Source organism: Budorcas taxicolor, chromosome 12 (genome assembly GCF_023091745.1).
Source record: "Budorcas taxicolor isolate Tak-1 chromosome 12, Takin1.1, whole genome shotgun sequence".
Taxonomy (NCBI): Eukaryota; Metazoa; Chordata; class Mammalia; order Artiodactyla; family Bovidae; genus Budorcas; species Budorcas taxicolor.
This window is the reverse complement of record NC_068921.1, coordinates 47,102,492-47,122,832: the sequence shown is the minus strand read 5'-3', so window position 1 is coordinate 47,122,832 and position 20,341 is coordinate 47,102,492.

The window sequence follows — 20,341 nt, the reverse complement described above, 5'->3', positions numbered from 1 at the left end:
AACACTTCATGCAAAGATGGGCACAATAAAGATCAGAAATGGTATGGACCTAACAGAAACAGAGGTATTAAGAAGAGGTGGCAAAATACACAGAAGAACTGTGCAAAAAAGATATTAATGACCCAGATAGACATAATGGTGTGATCACTAATCTAGAGCCAGACATCCTGGAGTGTGAAGTCACATGGGCCTCAGGCAGTATTACGATGGAATTCCAGCTGAGCTATTTTAAATCCTAAAAGATGATGCTGTTAAAGTACTATACTCAATATGCAGCAAGTTTGGAAATCTCAGTAGTGGCCGCAAGACTGGGAAATATCAGCTTTCATTCCAATCCCAAAAAGTGCAATGCCAAAGAATGTTCAAACTACCACACAATTGCACTCACTTCAAATGCTAGCAAGGTAGTGCTCGAAATTGCTCAGGCTTGGCTTCAGCAGTTCATGAACCATTAACTTTCAGATGTATAAGCTAGATTTAGAAAAGAGAGAGGAACCAGAGATCAAACTGCCAATATCCATTGAATCATTGAAAAAGCAAAGGAATTCTAGAAAAACATTTACTTCATTGACTACACTAAAGCCTTTGACTCGGTGGATCACAAGAAACTGGGAAAATTCTTAAAGACATGGGAATATCAGACCAACCTACCTGCTTCCTAAGAAACCTGTCTGCAGGCCAAGAAGCAACAGCTAGAATTGGACATGAAACAACGAACTGGTTCAAAGTTGGGAAAGAAGTGTGTCAAGGTTATATATTGTCACCTTGCTTATTTAATTTATATGCCAAGTACATCATGCAAAATGCCAGCCTGGATGAATCATAAGCTGGAATCAAGATTTCTTGGAGAAACATAATAACCTCAGATATACAGATGGCACCACCCTTATGGCTAAACAATGAAGTGGAACTAAAGAGCCTCTTATGAAGGTGACAGAGGAGAGTGAAAAACTGACTTAAAATCAACATTCAAAAAACTAAGACCATAGTATCTGGTCCCATCACTTTATGGCAAATAGTTGGGGAAAATATGGAAATAGTGATAGAATTGATTTTTCTTGGGCTTCAAAATCACTGCAGATGGTGACTGCAGCCATGAAATTAAAAGATGCTTGCTCCTTGGAAGAAAAGCTATGACAAACCTAGACAGCATATTAAAAAGCAGAGACACTTTACTGACAAAGGTCCATGTAGTCAAATCTATGGTTTTTCCAGTAATCGTGTATGGATGTGAGAGTTGGACCGTAAAGGAAGCTGAGCACTGAAGAACTGATGCTTTTGAAGTGTGGTGTTGGAGAAGACCTTTAGAGCTCCTTGTACAGCAAGGAGATCAACCAGTCAATCCTAAAGGAAATCAACCCTGAATATTCACGGGAAAGACTGATGCTGAAGCTGAAGCTTCAATCCTTTGGCCACCTGATGCGAAGAATTGACTCATTGGAAAAGACCCTGATTCTGGGAAAGATTGAGAGCAGGATAAGAAGGGGATGGAAGAGGATGGTTGTATGGCATCATTGACTCAATGGACATGAGGTTGAGCAAACTCTCAGAGACAGTGAAGGGACAGGGAACCCTGATGTGCTGTAGTACATGGGATTGCAAAGAGTCAGACGTGACTGAGCGACTGAACAACAAACAATAAGTGGAATACTTTAATGCAAAAAATACTCCATTTCTTTGTGTTATGTTCAATTCCACACCTCCTCACCTCTAAATTGATTCGAGTTTCTTGTTTTAAAAAATCCAGACTTTTGAACTCTGTGGGAGAGGGAGGGGGAGAGGGTGGGATGATTTGGGAGAATGGCATTGAAACATGTATACTATCATGTAAGAAACGAATCGCCAGTCTAGGTTTGATACAGGATACAGGATGATTGGGGCTGCTGCGCTGGGATGACCCAGAGAGATGATATGGGGAGGATGGTGGGAGGGGGGTTCAGGATTGGGAACTCATGTTTTATTATTTTTTTAACAGAAAATAAATAAATAAAAAAATCCAATTTTTTCCTTTATGCCCTCCTTCTAGGTATAGTCTTAAATATTTCTTATTTTTAAATATTCTAAACCGGAAGCTAGACATATGAGAAAAAATAATAGCCAAAGGTCAATTTACTGGAAATAAAATTTATGAATGTCTGGTTTGCCAAATATTCCACTTACAACAAAGTTTTTACATCAATTGTCTAGTGTTTATTGTGGGTCCCATCAAGGCTGTGGGGTGTCAGGGTACTGAGACTTTTCCTTGTCCCTGCCCTCTCTCCTCTACTTTTTCTTTTCTTTGCTGATTCTGGCTTTGTTCTCTGATCCTTTGTTTTTTGCCAGTTTCTTCTCCTTAACGTGCTTTTTTCATTCCATAATCTCTTCTCTCTGCCCCTTAGTCACTCCCTGTGGTTCCCTTACATCTTTCTCCCCCAGTTTCACTCTTCAGGAAATACTCCTTCCCAGATCAGCAGTTTGGACTGAGCTGTGTGCCCACTTCCCTTTCTCTCTTTTCCTTGCAAAAGCCTATTCTCTCCATCCTAATCTCTAATTTGTTGGCTTCCCAGAACCAGATGCAAACTCACATTCTTTAAAATGTTGCCATAAATTCAAAATTAAAACAAGCCAATTAGCAATCCACAAACCTCTGTAAACTTTATAAGGAAAATTATTTTGGCAGGTAGTTAGAATCAGAAAATGTAGCAGACTGGTTACTTGGCAAACTGGTTGTCCAGTCAATGACATAATGTATGGGATCCTTCCTTGTTCCTGTTCCCAGCAGATCATGTCCATTTCTTACCGAATAAACAATCTCTTTACAGGAAAGGCAAACTCTACATTCCTGGTGTTATTGACCAGGGTCCATGGCTTTACTAATCAAAAGAAATTGACTATAGTCCAGATAAGAAAGTCTAGCAAGGTTTTATTGCTGCAGCTTTGGGGAACAGAAAAAACAAGAGATTCTCTTGCTTGCTTTCTCCCCAAAGCGGGATAAGCTTGTTCCTTATACAGAGTGAGGGTACAGGCGGGTTCAGGGATCAGGCCAGAGGGGTGGTTTAGGTGGCTTTACCCACCCTTTAGGTGGTGTTGTGTGCCAGGGGCATATGCGGTAGTACCCTGCCTTTGCTCCTGACACATCATTTTTGCTCCAGGCTTCTCAAAAGTAGCAGTTGGGTGTTTTGGTTTCTGTAACTTTGGGGTCCAAAATTTGCCCCAGCTGTGCATGCACAGTCATTTTCAGTCCATACAGTTTCTTAGTATTTTGTTTCTTCAGGTGAGGTGTGTCCAGGTACAAACATTTCAGCATTGCATCAAGGGGTGCAAGGTCCCAAGTTTGTCTCACTTGCAGGGCACAAATAGCCTCATCTGACCACTGTGTGCATCTTTTCCTATCATGCCTCTTTATCTTATGGAAGTTCTATGACATGGAAGGAATTAGTTTCTTTAAACATCTCACTTCAATGTCTGATCCCTGACACACACTTTTCTTTTGTTTGCAGTACTCTCTCTGCTCTTAACCACTTGTCTTCTGTAGTTACAAGTGCTAACTTTCCCAGGCTGTTTAGATATTTTTGCTGGGCTATCCTGCGTTCCTGACTGCCTCTGTTAAAACCTCCATCACCAGGAGGACGTTTCATGACAAAAGCATTTCTCCACTGGACTATTAGAACTTTGAGGGCAGAAATCAAAACATTCATCTCTGTATACTCATGACCTGGCATAGATATTGACACATAGTAGGCTCTCAATAAATCTTTCTTAAAAGAATACCATTTACCTAGAAAATATTACTCCTGCCATCTGCTGTTTAAAGATAATTCCTTTGCAGAACCAATTTAAAATTACTCCCTCAGGCTGTATAATAAAGAAACATATAAAGAACAGGTCTGCATTTTGTTTAAGACTTCTACTAAAATCACAGTTCCCCTTGTGGTTTAAAGACCCTTGTATAAATATCCATATTACTAATTTCTCTGAGTTTTAATGGAAGGTAAATGCCTGTATCTAGTGGCCCAAGGCATACTTCTTATTATTAGATATTTTATCAGATAACAGAAGGTATACTCCATGCTCCCCCGTCCCACCAATTCTGCCTTTACTTGAAGGGAGCTCAGAGCTTAGTTAACTTGTGTGTGTGCTTTTCAACATTCTTGGATTCAAGTCTAAACTCTGTTTTTTCATACTAGGTCTTAACTTTCTCATATATAAAATTGGGTTATCATAGCTGGTCAAAAGACTCACAAGATTTTTGTGACAATCAAATGAAAATTTGTAGGGAGAAATATTTTAGAAAGGGCTATCACAATACAATGATCATTTTTATTTGTTCTTCTTGAAGAATTGATATCTTAAAAATATGACAGTACAATATAATATTTTTAGTTCCTTCCCTTACAGGAAACACAGAGAGGACTCAAAAATAGTAAATATATTCATTTTCATTTCCTACACTGTAGGTTAACTTTTCTTATTTAGATTTTTTATAATGGTATTGAACACATAGCCTTAATTGTCAACTTCCTCAATTTCTTTTATGGAAGTAGATGGGGTATGTTAAAGCAAATAAAACTTCAACTAGAAGGAGCTAATTTGCTTCTGAAAGGTGGTTTCATGAGAAACTAGTGAGATTTGTTAAATTTTTTTATAAATGATAATAACTTACATTCAATTCAATTTAGTTGCTCAGTCGTGTCTGACTCTTTGCAACCCCATGGACTGCAGCACGTCAGTCAGGCTTCCCTGTACATCACTAACTCCCAGAGCTTACTCAAATTCGTGTCCATCAAGTCGGTGTTGCCATCCAACCATCTTATCCTCTGTCGTCCCCTTCTTCTTCTGCTTTCAATCTTTCCCAGCATCAGGCTCTTTTCCAATGAGTCGGTTCTTCGCATCAGGTGGTCAAAATATTGGAGTTTTGGCTTCAGCATCAGTCTTTCCAATGAATATTCAGGACTGATTTCCTTTAGGATGGACTGGTTGGATCTCCTTGCAGTCCAAGAGACTCTCAAGAGTCTTCTCCAAAACTGCAGTTCAAAAGCATCAATTCTTCGGTGCTCAATTTTCTTTATAGTCCAACTCTTACAACCATACATGACTACTGGAAAAACTGTAGCTTTGACTAGATGGACTTATGTTGGCAAAGTAATGTCTCTGCTTTTTAATATGCTGTCTAGGCTGGTCATGGAGAAGGCAATGGCACCCCACTCCAGTACTCTTGCCTGGAAAATCCCATGGACAGAGGAACCTGGTAGGCTGCAGTCCACGGGGTAGCTAAGAGTCAGACACAATTGAGTGACTTCACTTTCACTTTTCACTTTCATGCAGTGGAGAAGGAAATGGCAACCCAGTCTACTGTTCTTGCCTGGAGAATCCCAGGGATGGGGGAGCCTGGTGGGCTGCTGTCTATGGGGCTGTACAGAATCAGACATGACTGAAGTAACTTAGCAGCAGCAGCTAGGTTGGTCATAGCTTTTCTTCCCAGGAGTAAGCATCTTTTAATTTTGTGGCTGCAGTCACCATCTGCAGTGATTTTGCAGCCCCCCAAAATAAAGTCTGCCACTGTTTCTACTGTTTCTCCATCTATCTGCCATGAAGTGATGGGACCAGATGCCATGATCTTAGTTTCTGAATGTTGAGTTTTAAGCCAATATTTTCATTCTCCTCTTTCACTTTCATCAAGAGGTTCTTCAGCTCTCCTTCACTTTCTACCGTTAAGGTAGCATTATCTGCATATCTGAGATTATTGATATTTCTCCCAGCAATCTTGATTCCAGTTTGTGCTTCATCTAGTCTGGCATGTCAAATGATGTACTCTGCATATAAGTTAAATAAGCAGGGTGACAATATACAACCTTGAAGTACTGCTTTTCCTATTTGGAACCAGTCTGTTGATCCAGTCCAGTTCTAACTGTTGCTTCTTGACCTGCATACACATTTCTCAGGAGGCAGGTAAGGTGGTCTGGTATTCCCATCTCTTTAACTTACATTACTGAGTTCTCATTCTGGGCCCAATTCTGTGGTAAGTGCTTAAATGCATTTTCTTTTAAAATACAACAAACCTGTGAGATAGATACCACTATCTGCATTTCTTGGAGAGGAGAAACTGGTGTTTAAGGAGGTTGAAGAACTCATATAGCTTTTCAGTAGCTGAACTGAGATTCTCACCCATTGCTAAGCCCATGTGCTTGTCTCCTACCCTGCAAAACATTCAGGTAGACTTCAGAATACATTAGGTTTATAGGAAATGCAAAAGGCTGGATAAAAATTATTATTTTGAATGTTTTATTGGAATGACTAATCTTTTTTTCCCAGGATTTTTTTCCTTGATATTCTCTCAAAAATAATCCAGTCTATGAATTCTTATATCTTTACTAACAAGTCCTTTACTGTCAATTTCCACTCAAGTCTGCTGTTTCTTATACTATGATCAGTGTGACTGCTTAAGTCCTTTGTTCATAGTTGTATTATTTTTCATTAACATATTTTCAACTAAGTCTAGTGATTATTATTCCATTTCCTTAAATTTTAAAAAGTCAACTGTGATTTTTTAATATCTTGTGATATTCTTGAGCTAAAAATTGAAAGCAGCCTTCAATGTGGTCTTGCCTTAGATGAAAGTCCTACTTCTAGTCACCCTGCACTGTTTAACCAGACTCAAATTGCCCATAATGTTTCTTTTTTTCCTTTTTTCTTTGAACTTGAATTCATTCAGCTTTTTGAGTAAAGAACTTATGAGACTGTGCAGGTGTTCTTTCCTTATTATAAAGCTTCAATTTCTGAAAATAAGTAAAATCATACCATGAAAATTCTTTCAGTTTACAAAGGTGTTACAATTTACAGATTCACGACCCAATTTCTTAGAAAGCCATCCTTCCTTAGATTGGTAAAACATCATTTACTCTATAAACAACTAAATCACATATGCATTTGTGAAGTGTGAGACACCTGGCCTAAAGTGGCCAGTGTTGAGAAATATGTCAAAAGACAATGTTTGATCTTTTTAAAAACTTGCATAAATTGTTTTGTTTTATAGGATAGAATCATATATATATATATATATCTCCTATCCATCTATATATGATATGCATATATCTTTCATAGATATATGAGATTTATCTAAATCTCTCTATATAGTTTCATTTTTATCTATATATTTATATGATTGATAGACAATGAAATATGACCTGAATCTTTAACTGAATGTTGTATCTAGATTCATCTGGGTAAATTTTTAATTGCCTTTCAAAGAAGATGCTCTTGTATGTGGAACGTGTTCACAGAGCTACCCTAGACTTAACCTGTTACCTTTTGCTGGTCTTAATCCTTTGTTTTACATTCGTATGTTTCACAGCACTGAGTGATGTGTCTGGCACTTAGCAAACACTATCCATTCTTGTCCTTCCAATCCTCATTCCACACCTCAAATCTAAGCCATCATTTCTTCATGCCTACTGTAATCTTCCACTATGCCTTCCTTGCTACAGTCTCTTCCCACTCTATCCCACAGGCTCGTACCAGAATAATAGTTTACACAACTTTACATGCGCTACCCTCTAAAAAAGGCTTTCAAGGACTCTCGCCTTCAAACTCCAACTGCTTTTCAATTTAGCTCTTACCTACCTCCCTACCTTCTTTCCCACTCTTCTCCTACAAGGATCCTCTGCTGAAACATAATTAATCTACTCATATTAGTTTCGCAAATCCAAACCACACAACTTCATGGAATCTTTCCCTTCGTCTGTGGTTCCCTCCTCTCCTTTCCATGTACCTCAGCACTCTCTTTCTTTCAGGCTCCACAATCAAATCCCTTCAGCAGTTACTAGGTTGGTATTCACTTCCTTCACATCATAACTAACCTTTATCATATATGTCCTGTCTCTCCAGAGAGATGATGTCTCTTGAGGGCAGGATCATCTCTGACTTTGCCTTCCTTCTACACGGTAGGTTATCAGTAATTGTTGCGATGATTGTCCTCACTGGAGCCGGAACTCTGTGGACTTACTGAGGCAGTTATGTATCCACTTCTCTCTTTGTCTTGCTTTTCCATCCAGATGTGCCCTCAAGCTCCTTGATTTGATCACGTTGGGCCAGAGCCCCCAGAAGTCCTTGCTCACCTCCCAGAGAAGATCAAGTCTGGACCCTGCTCCCTAGAGCCATCTCCTTACCTTTATTTTTCAATCTGAAATAAACTTCAAGTTCACCAGGTCAGTGGCCACTGCTCATTTCTGTCTCCTATGAACATTCTGTCAAGAACCGCTTTTTACCTACCCACCTTTGTTAAGGATTCTAACTCTCGTCTTAGCACCTAACTTAAGTTTTATGGGCTCCTTTGGTGGCTCAGATGGTAAAGAATTTGCTTGCAATGCAGTAGACCTGGGTCTGCTCCCTGGGCCAGGAAGATCCTCTGGGGAAAGGAATGGCAACCCACTCCAGTATTCTTGCCTGGAGAATCCCATGGACAGAGGATTTTCACAGGCTACAGTCCATGGGGGCAAAGAATCAGACATGACTGAGCAACTAACACACTTCCTTAAGTAAGCAATTAAAATAAAGTTCTTTTCTTTCTTTCTGAATCACCTATGACAGCTCCTAAGAGAGCCAAAAACAGCAAAACTTATTTTGGTGGACTTTTGAACAATTTCATTCATAACTATTCAAGAAAACATAGCTGAATATAAAACACCATAAAGTTTATATTTGCAGTAATCTATTCCCCATCCCCCCATCTGTTTGGTGAAACCAGACACCTTGTTAATTATATCCAGCTATTTTACTGGAAAAAAACATCCAATTTAGAAACATTTGGCTTTATTAAAAGAAACAAAATGTAACTACAACAGAAGAGAAAAATTGCTTTAATATACTCACGGACTTTATTGCTTCAGTGAGCAGGTGAGGAAGAGAAGCAATTCTTTATTTCCAAATTATAAAGTACGATCAAATTTGAAGCTGTGAAAATATTGAACTTTTGCTAGAAAAAAATAAATGATTTGAAGCCCTAGTGATCACACAGAGAATCCAGACAATTTGACAGCTATGAATTTATCTCACTTGTGAATGAATAACCTTTGTAACTCACTTGGGACTTAAATATTCCAAACACATTTCCCTGGAAACACTTCAAAAGGCATAGTTCATTTCTGTCTTTACTAAAGAGCTCCTTTGGTTACCTTTAGTTTGCTGGCTTTGTGGTTTGAGTACAGACTTGAAAGTTTGAAAATTAGCATAGTTAAAGCTTGCCAGTGGGTTTTACTCCTGTAAGAGTGAAACAAAATTAACTCTTTGATTATTATATGGTGTAAACAGCCTCTTTTACCTCTGTAATAAGGGAACTTCATTGATTCTGTTTACAAAATTTCAGCTGTGTCTCTGAACTGAAGTGCAATATATTTGTATTTAAAAGAAGAAATAGTTTCACCAAAGTGCATGTAACAGACCAGAAGGACACCTGATTTAGTTGAGCTCCACTAAGTTCTTAGAGACTTTCTGAAAACAAAGTAGTTTTAAAAGATAGATCCAGGATTTTAGGTTGAATGCAATGATGGTTCTGGAGAGATCTTGCATGTATTCTTTTAGGATTAAAAGGTACAAATGCACTGCTGGCATTGTGCTAGGTTCTGACCATTGCCGGGCTTCCCAGGTGGTGCTAGTGGTAAAGAATCGCCTGTCAGTGTAGGAGACACAAGAGACCTGGGTTTGATCCCTGGGTTGGAAGATCCCCTGGAGGAGGGCATGACAACCCTCTCTAGTATTCTTGCCTGGAAAATTCCAAGAACATTAGAGCCTGGCAGGCTACAGTCCTTGGGATCATGTGTCAGACATGACTGAGCATACCAGCACCTAACCATTGCTATTCAAGCAGTCTTATTTCTTGCACTTAGAACTAATTCATTTTTCCTTGCTCCCACATAGCAGGCAAACTCTGAACACTATTGATGAAGTCAGATTCCTGCCCACAGATATGCCAAACCTGTTCCTATACTTTATACTCTAAATACTGCATTAAAAAGTATAATTAAGACATTAGTATTCAATTTAAAAATATGCTTGTTTGGGGTAATTTTGAATTTTTTTTCTCATGTGCAGGACTGTAGATTTTACTACTTTCCTCTTATTTATTCCCTGGGGAGATTTCATGGAGAAGGAAGCACTTCAGCTTACATGAGAAAAGAGACTTGTCAATTCTAGGTTTGAAGGTCTTTATGGAAATAGATTACAGCCAAAATAAATTTTTTTTAATTTTATCTTTTAGAAACTGAAATTTAACCTGAGCATGTACTTTTTTCTGACCTCATTAGGAAGAGCTATTCACGTCAATGAAATTTGTTTTGTAAGTCTCCTTTATTTCAAAATAAACAAGCCTTTGCGTCTTTTAACAAAGGGTAAAGGAAATATCTCAGGATAAGCATTTCCTTCCCCACCTCCCCTTTTCAGCTGGCTTTTGAAGGGCCCTGGCTGGAAATCCTGGTGACCTCTTAGAACACTTCTACCAAATTCTCTTCTTCCTGCCCAAACTCTCTGTGTTCTTTTGCACAAGCTCACTGGTGATAAAATTTCAGTCATCATCTTCAGTTAACTGACTATGTCACCATCTCCAGCCCCTGCCCTGGCTTTCCTCCTCTAATTCCAGTCACATGTTCCATGCATAAATATTCCTCTTGCCTGTCCTACTTCAGTTCATGATACCCGGAGGTTGTAGGACAAAATTTTCCTTGCTAGGGATCATTTTCTTGCAAGGGACAGACAGCCTTTCCAATTAGCTTTTGAGCCAAAGGAGCCATTTGAGGAAAGATGCACAGTACCTGTCTGACCCACAGACAGGAAGTGCTTCTGGGTTTCAAGAGGGAAACAGCACCTGGTGAGTACGGCAGACCAAGGCAGGTACTCCCTCTCCCCTCTGGGTTTAACATGACTCCTCATTGCTTTTCTTTGTTTATCTGCCAATTTCTCATTCTCCTTTTCTCTCTCTGTGCTATTCCTATTTACATACTTTCATGGCTCCTTCATAGTGTGACCAAGCAGTGCTCTCTGCTGCCTTCCTGTAACAGACTTCCCCTTTTCATTCCTTGTCTGTCCTCTACCAGCCTCTTATATGTTAAAAAAAAAATTAGCTTTCTAGACTTTCCCTGAGTTCCAAAGAGTTAATTTAATCAGAGTGGTGAGAGAATGCAGAAAGAAAGGAAAACAGTCAAGTAAGACAAAATAATAATAGTTTAGCCACCAAACAAAGTCAGGGACTTCTAGTTCCTCCTCAAGGACTATAGATAATATCCTGAGCCACATCCTTTGAGCTATTTTACACATACTGAAACCCTATAAGGTGGAAGAAGTTAACTATATGCTGCCCGCAAGCACATAGATCCCAGACTGGTTGGAAATAGAAGGTTGATGGTGCTGTCTCCTGATTACCTCAGTCCCCATCAATCAGAAGAACATCCCTGAGATGATCACACACTCCACAAAGCCCCTTCCTCACCCTGTCTTTCTTTGAAAGCTATCGAGGAGTTAGGATCTTTGGCGCCCTAGCTGCTTGGACTTCTTCCTTGGCACCCTGCAGTAAATACTGCACTTCACCACAAGCTGGTGTCAGTATTGACTTTACTGCATGCTGGTGAGAGGACCCAGGCTTGGTTCAGTAACACGTGGGTGCATGTCAGGTCACTTCAGTCATGTCTGACTCTGTGACCCTATGGACTGTAGCCCTCCAGGCTCCTCTGTCCACGGGGATTCTCCAGGCAAGAATACTGGAGTGGGTTGTCATGCCCTCCTCCAAGGGATCTTCCCAACCCAGGGATCGAACCCAGGTCTCTTATGTCTCCTGCATTGGCAGGTGGGTTCTTTACCACTGGTGCCACCTGGGAAGCCTCTCAATTACACATAGATTCCCTCAAATGGCTCTCTCAAGCCTGATTTATATCACCTAGTACCTGTGGGCATAATCTTCCCTGATTTCATTTCCAAATTTCTGGGTTTGGATGGCCCATGTGACCTCATGAAGTCTTCAGTGTGCAGCCCAATTCAATAAATGCTTGGTCAAAAGAAGGATGGGTAATGCAATCTAAGTGTGATGTCCTATAAATAGCTAGGCTCTATTGCTGTGAAGGGACATTTTAGACAGGCAAACATAAGCCACTCTTCTAATATCAATACTGTGTCATCAAAAGAACAGTTTATGTTGTCCTTCCAAGGGACAATGTTTGCTACAAGAGGCTCCATTTCTTTATTTCCAGTATGAACATATCTTGCATGTTAACTGTAGTGTGTGGCACAAAGATGGCACTGTTGTAGTCACCCAGGCTTCAATATTTGATGCCACAGATGCTCTTCTTACCAAATCTAAGCAGTCACCAACTTTTGTCAGCTCTTTCTTCAAAATATCTCTTATTCCCTTTCTTTCCCCATTCCTCCCACTCCTAATCCCCTTTCTGAGATTTTTATCATCTGTCCCCAATTCTCCTTTTATAGAACCTTTTTAATTTTAATTATTCTCCCTACTTCCAATCTCTCTTCTTGCCAATTCATCATTCACATAGCTGACAAGTCGGTCATAAAACACTCTTTCAATCTTGTCATTCCCCTGCTCAAAGACTTCAGCGACTCTTCACAGCCTACCAGATGAAGTCCAAAGGGCTTATTCTGACAGTTTAAAACCTTGACCACTGAGCTGCAACCTTTGCAGACAGCTCTAAGTATTCATGTCATTGGCTCCGTACCCCAGCTCAACTCTGCTCTAAGCAGCCTTGAACTTTTTTGATTTGATGCTTTTGCTGAAACCAACCCTGCTGGCCTGGGATGTACTCTTTTCTCTCTCTTCTCTCAATCCCATCCATCATCCAAGCCATCATGCAAGTTCTTTTTCTCTGTGAAGCCTTCCAAATTGACTCCAGCTCAACTGATCTTTTATTCTTCTTAATTACTCTATTTTCTTTCCATTCCATTCATTAAATAGTTCTCTACTTCTAAGAATCTAGCTGTACTATTTTATGCAATTTATAAACTTCTCCATAGTTTTATTTCTTCAATTAGGTTTTATATTTTATGGGGCAGACACCACATCTTTCTCTTTTATTATTCCTCCTCCTGACACTGGTTACCATGCCTGACACATAGTAACAGCTTCTGAAACACTGACTGTTAGAACCAAATCTCTTAGGTCACTCATTTGCTGCAAAGAGAAATGCATATCCACCTACTAAGACTTTGTTGATTTTCTGTTTTAATGAGTTCTTCTTATTACAAATAAATCAAACTGGAGAGAGTGTGAATTTATAGGCTTCCAACATAGGAACTATTTCGTTTCATATTAACACTGAAGTTATAGAGTTTTCAGGTTGCAGTATAGTATGTTAGGTGGCAATGTGGAGGGCAGATGTGTGAAGCTGTTGACTAACTCCTAATATCGTATTATCCGTATATGGAAAAAGCAGTGAAGAGAACTGATTTCCAGGCACAGGAAAATGTCCTATGAATAATGAAGTAAGGCAAAAAGGGAAGGAGTATGTTAAAATGTTAAAATGAAGTGGCCTGTTTTCAAAAGAAATACAAATAATGTAAAAGAGCGTTAAGGAAGCATAGTTGACCCGAAGAGTGAACACTTGTTCTACAAGTTCCTAAAGGCTTAGGACAGGGTTCTTTTTAAGGGAAGACCTTTCTCCCTCATCAGAAATCCTTACTCAGTTCCCTGGGCTGGGAAAATTTTCCTGTGGCAAGAGATCTTTGGTAACAAATTTGGAATAAATTAAAAAATAAAATTTATTTAGAAAAATTTTACCAATTTTCTTGCTTATTCAGTAAATTCAAAACTTGATGGACTAAATACCAATGATAAAAGGCAATTATAGACAGAGTTTCTTACATCTCATGAGGAGAAGAGTATAAACCAAAATGTCTATAAACATAAGACCACAGAAATCAAATATGGGAATTGAGATATTTCTGGTACAAGTGAGTTAGGTAGGGTTATTTTCAATTTATCTGTGCCTACCTCATGTGAAGAGTTGACTCATTGGAAAAGACTCTGATGCTGGGAGGGATTGGGGGCAGGAGGAGAAGGAGACGACCCAGGATGAGATGGCTGGAGGGCATCACTGACTCAAAGGATGTGAGTCTGAGTGAACTCTGGGAGTTGGTGATGGACAGGGAGGCCTGGCGTACTGCGATTCATGGGGTCACAGAGTCGGACACCACTGAGCGACTGAACTCAACTGAACCTTACTGAAAACTATACATGTGGGTATATGATTTTTTTGAACTTTCCAATATTGAAATCATGCTTATGTTATCAATTAAAAAATTTCCATCCCTTTCTGAATGTGTCATTTCTTTGACACATTGTTCTAAGGACTCTTTGATTTTCTACATTTTGTTTTTGAGATCTTCTTAATGTAACTGATGCAGCAGTTCCTTAAATGTGTCTTTTTTTGAAAGTTTTAAAAAACTTTTTATTTTATATTGGAATATAGCTAATTAACAATGTTGTGATAGTTTCAAGTGAACAGCAAAGTTCAGTTCAGTTCAGTCACTCAGTCGTGTCTGACTCTTTGTGACCCCATGAATCTCAGCACACCAGGCCTCCCTGTCCATCCAACTCCTGGAGTTCACTCAGATTCACGTCCATAGAGTCAGTGATGCCATCCAGCCATCTCATCCTCGGTCGTCCCCTTCTCCTCCTGCCCCCAATCCCTCCCAGCATCAGAGTCTTTTCCAATGAGTCAACTCTTCGCATGAGGTGGCCAAAGTACTGGAGCTTCAGCTTCAGCATCATTCCTTCCAAAGAACACCCAGGGCTGATCTCCTTCAGAATGGACTGGTTGGATCTCCTTGCAGTCCATGGGACTCTCAAGAGTCTTCTCCAACACCACAGTTCAAAAGCATCAATTCTGCAGTGCTCAGCCTTCTTCACAGTCCAACTCTCACATCCATACATGACTACTGGAAAAACCATAACCTTGACTAGACAGCAAAGTGATTCAGTTATATATGTATACATATATATATATGTATATATATATATACACACACACATATATATACATACATGTATCCATTTTCCCCAAACTCCCTAAATGTGTCTTTTTAAAGTTATATAATTCTGGCTCTGGTTGCTTAGTCACCCAGAGCCGTACAGTCTGGAGTGTGAAGTAAAGTGGGCCTTAAGAATCACTGCTGTTAACAAAGCCAGTGGATGTGAAGAAATTCTAGCAGAACTATTTAAGTCCCTAAAGGAAGATGTCATCAAAGTTTTTCATTCATTATGTCAGCAAATCTGGAAGACCTGGCAGTGGCCACAGGACTGAAAAAGGTCAGTCCTCATCTCAATTCCCAAGAAAGGTAGTATCAAAGAATGTGCTAACAATCAGATAATTGCACTCATTTTCCATGCTAGTAAGGTCATGCTTAAAATCTTGCGTGCTAGGCTTCAACCTTATGCTAACCAAGAACTTCGAGATGTCCAAGCTGGGTTTAGAAAAGGAAGAGGAACTAGAGATCAGATTGTCAACATTCACTGGATTAAAGAGAAAACAAGGAAATTTCAGAAAACATCTGTCTCTCTTTGACCTCACTAAAGCCTTTGACTGTGTGGATCATGACAAATGGTGGAAAGTTCTTAGAGAAATGGGAATACCAAACCATCTTACCTGTCTCTTGAAAAACCTGTATGCGGATCAAGAAGCAACAGTTAGAACCCTGTATGGAACAACAATTAATTGGTTCAAGATCAAGAAAGAAGTATGACAGGGCTGTCTACTGTCACCCTGTTTGTTTAACTTATATTCTGAGCAAATCACGGCTGCAGTCACCATTTGCAGTGATTTTGGAGCCCCCCAAAATAAATTCTCTCACTGTTTCCATTGTTTCCCCATCTATTTGCCATGCAGTGGTAGGACCATATGCCATGACTGAAGCCATGAAATTAAAAGACGCTTGCTCCTTGGAAGAAAAGCTATGACCAATCTAGACAGCATATTTAAAAGCAGAGACATTATTTTTCCAATAAAGATTCATCTAGTCAAAGCTATGATTTTTCTAGTAGTTGTGTTTGAATTGAGCACCGAAGAATTGATGCTTTTGAACTGTGGTGTTGGAGAAGACTCTTGAGAGTCCCTTGGACAGCAAGGAGATCCAACCAGTCAATCCTAAAGGAAATCAGTTCTGAATATGCATTGGAAGGACTCATGTTGAAGCTGAAACTCCAATACTTTGGTCCCCTGATGTGAAGAGCTGACTCACTGGAAAAGACCCTGATGCTGGGAAAGATTGAAGGCCGGAGGAGAAGGGGATGACAGAGGATGAGATGGTTGGATGCCATCACTGACTTGATGGACAGGAGTAAGCTCCAGGAGTTGGTGATGGACAGGGAAGCCTGGTGTGCTGCAGTTCATGGGGTCACCAAGAGTCGGAAATGACTGAGCAACCGAACTGAACTGAGCAAATGATGAATTTTCTGAAACAGGAAAGAGTTACAGGGCTGAAAAGAGTTACAAGCTGGTATGAAGGTAGGTGGGAGAAACATCAACAGTCTCAGATGTGTGCATGATACCACTCTAATGGCAGAAAGCAAAGAGGAACTGAAGAGCCTCTTGATGAGGGTGAAGGAGGAGAGTGAAAGAGCCAGCTTAAGACTAAAGTTACAAAAAAAGAAACTAAGATCATGACATCTGGCCCCATTACTCCATGACAAATAGAAAGAGAAAAGGTGGAAGTAGAAACAGATTTCCTCTTCTGGGGCTCAAAAATCCTTGGGGATGGTGACTACAGCCATGAAGTCAGATGATTACTTCTTGGCAGGAGAGTGATGACAAACCTAGACAGGGTCTCTTGAAAGCAGAGACATGACTCTGCTGACAAAGTCCATTTAGTCAAGGCTATGGTCTTCCCAGTGGTCACATATGGTTGTGAGAGCAGGACCATAAAGAAGGCAGAATGCTAAAGAATTGATGCCTTCGAACTGTAGTGCTGGAGAAGATCCTGAGAGTCCCTTGGACTGCAAGGAGATCAAACAAGTCAATCTTAAGGGAATCAACTCTGAATACTCACTGGAAGGACTGATGCTAAAGATGAAGTTCCAGTATTTTGAGCATCTGATGTGTACAGATGACTCATTGAAAAAGTCCTTGATGCTTGGAAAGATTGAGGGCAGAAGAAGAGGGCATCAGAGGATGAGATGGCTGGATGGCCTCACCGATGCAACAAATGAGGACTTGGGCAAACTCTGGGCGATGGTGAGGGACAGGGAGGCCTAGTGTGCTGCAATTCATGGGGTTGCAAAGAGTCAGACATGACTGGGTGACTGAATAACAGCAACAACAATTCTGACAATGCTAAGCCTGGTCATTCATTCATTCATTCTACATTCTTATGAGTGTCTACTATGTGACAGCCCCTGTCAGGACTCAGGATATAAATCATAGAATCATAGAACTTTGATCAGGAGGGACCATTTTCAGTGTTGAGAGTCTTCCCTTTACAATGATGATACATACAAAGTTGAAGCTCTGGAGTTACCATGGGTCTTAAGTAGTGGGCTTCTTCATCCTGGACCTTCTTGAGCCTGTGAATGCTTGGTAAGCCCTCTGAACAAGGCTTTGCCAACTATCTCTTTAAACCTTGCCTTTTCTGTTGAATTGCTGTGTAGTTGATCAATCATGTTTGACTGTTTACAACCCCATGGACAGTAGCACACCGGGCTTCCCTGTTCTTCACCTTCTCCCAGAGTTTGCTCAAGCTCACGTCCATTGAGTCAGTGATGCCATCCAACCATCTCATCCTCTGTCACCTCCTTCTCCTCTTGCCTTCACTCTCTCCCAGCATCAGGGTCTTTTCTAATGAGTCTGCTCTTTGCATCAGGTAGTCAAAATATTGGAGCTTCAGTTCAGCATCAGTCCTTTCATGAATATTCAGGATTGATTTCCTTTAGGACTGACTGGTTTGATCTCCTTGCAGTTCAAGGGTCTCTCAAGAGTCTTCTCCAGCACTGAAATCCAAAAGCATCAATTCTTCAGTGCTCAGTGTTCTTTGCAGTTCAACTCTCACATCCATATGTGATTGCTGGAAAAAACATAGCTTTGACTGTATGGACTTTGTGGGCAAAGTAATATGCTGTCTAGGTTTGTCATAACTTTTCTTCCAAGGAGCAAGTGTCTTTTAATTTCGTGGCTGCTTTCACCATCCACAGTGATTTTGGAGCACAAGAAAATAAAGCTTTGATTGTTTTCATTGTTTCCATCTATATGCCATGAAGTGATGAGACCAGATGCCATGATCTTAGTTTTCTGAATGTGGAGTTTTAAACCAGCCTCTTCACTCTCCTCTTTCACCTTCGTCAAGAGGCTCTTTAGTTCCTCTTTACTTTCTGCCATAAGGGTGATGTCATCTGCATATTTGAGGTTATTGATATGTGTCAATAACCTATTCTGTTGAATATGCATCTTTAAAACTGATACTTCTCAGAAAGCTCTCTCTTCATTGATACAGATTTCTTTACATAGCTTTGCTTTCTAATCATCATAGAATTATGTCCATAGTACAAATGTTACCAAAGCTTAACTTATAATAGAAAATTACACTTGGCATAAAATGTTATGTAAGATGAAAGGTGCCATAGTATAGAAAGAAAGCAAAATTAACCAACACCAACCAACCAAATAAAAAATACACTTTTTTCTACACTATTTTTTTTACAATTGGGAAAAGAATGCCACTATTTCTTTAAAAGGGAAATGATACTGTAAAAAGAGAAATACATAAATATTCAAATAATCATTTTTAATTGAGAATCAAATTTGATAACAGAGGCCCAAATGCTTGGATGATTGCAGCCCAAGAGGCCAAAACACAGCAGGTGGCAATGTAAACAAGGCGAGAGAGCTCTCCACAAGGGAGCAAGCAGAGTTGGCTGGGCAGTTTCTTCTTGTCTGCCTATTGTGTTGAATTTTCTTTTTCTCCAAAATAGGATAATATTTTTTGATGGGAATACTATTTTTTCTGTTTTATTTACAGAGAAAAGTAACTTCTGATAAGTGAAAATATCAGAATCAGAAAAGTGGCGAGATGGTAGTGTCTGCATGTGTGTGTGTGTGTGTGTGTGTGAGTGAATTTGACCCCAGGTTTTTCAAAATACAAAGATGGTGCCACTACCACTGGGTGCTATACAAGAGAATTTACCTGTCAGATCACTTGTGTCCTATTTTCTGTTTCTGAAACCATAGACTTGTGATCTTCAGACCCATGGGTCCCCTAGAATTCTTCTAACAGGGGCTCAAATATGATAGCAGATGTTCAAATGTTTAGAAGAAGATGTTTGAATATAAAACTGGGCCTGAGAAGTTGTGGTAAAAATGTAACAGGTGCATCTGAAAAAAGAAAACAAAATAAGAAGGGTAAAGAAAAGGAAAGCATTTTTCACTTACAAAAAGAAATCCCTCAAAAATCTATTTAGGCCAAGGAGGATGATCAGCTTAGCTTGTATTCATTTAACTGATTGTAGAAATTACAGCTCAGTTTTTATAGCACAAAGATGGTCAAGCAACTTGGCATGAAATCATTGTTGCTAAAATTTCAGAAAAAAAATACAGTATTTGCTGCACTACATTATATATATATATATGTATATGTATACACTTGCACTTGGAAGGTGAACATTTTAAATGAGAAATCAGTGGAGAAAGAATATTTGGCATCATTACAAGATTTGAAGAATCTAGTTCCTATTCTTCCTGCCAAAAAGTTTTAACACTGATTCCAGCTCATTCTCTCAGCCAAACACCTACATTTAAAAATTTTCAATATTTCACAACAAATACGAAATTACTACCTTGATAATCTGGCACATTTAACTAAAACATCTTTATATTTCTTAAGTAGACATGACTCTAGTAGCAAAATGTAATTTTTTTCTCTCTCTCTCTTGTTCACCTATCTTCGCCTCACAATTAGGAAAGGAAAGACTATCTTGATCAGATTCAGAGTTGTTATAGAGAAGTCTCTGGACCACAACAAAGTGAGAAAAAGCCTAAAAATAAAGACATAGACATGAGAGAACTAGTTTTTCGACTCCTCTATAGCTCTCCTCCACTAATCCATGTGGAGACTATCACGAGCTTTGGTGCATTTGTGGATATTTAACCCTAAGAATAAAAGCAGGCAACATTCTAGTCTCGTTTTATAGCAATGGATCCAGAGTTTATTAGTTAAGGTAAATAAATTAAGTAAAACATCTAGTAAAATAGCAAGTAATAGATTACCCAAGCCATTCTCATAATACTGTAATTTGTAGAGCTAAAAGTCTTCTTATTCTTCAACTTCCACGTATTTGGGTGCATTTTCCCCTTGTATAAAACAAGAGGCACACAAGCTTCCATGA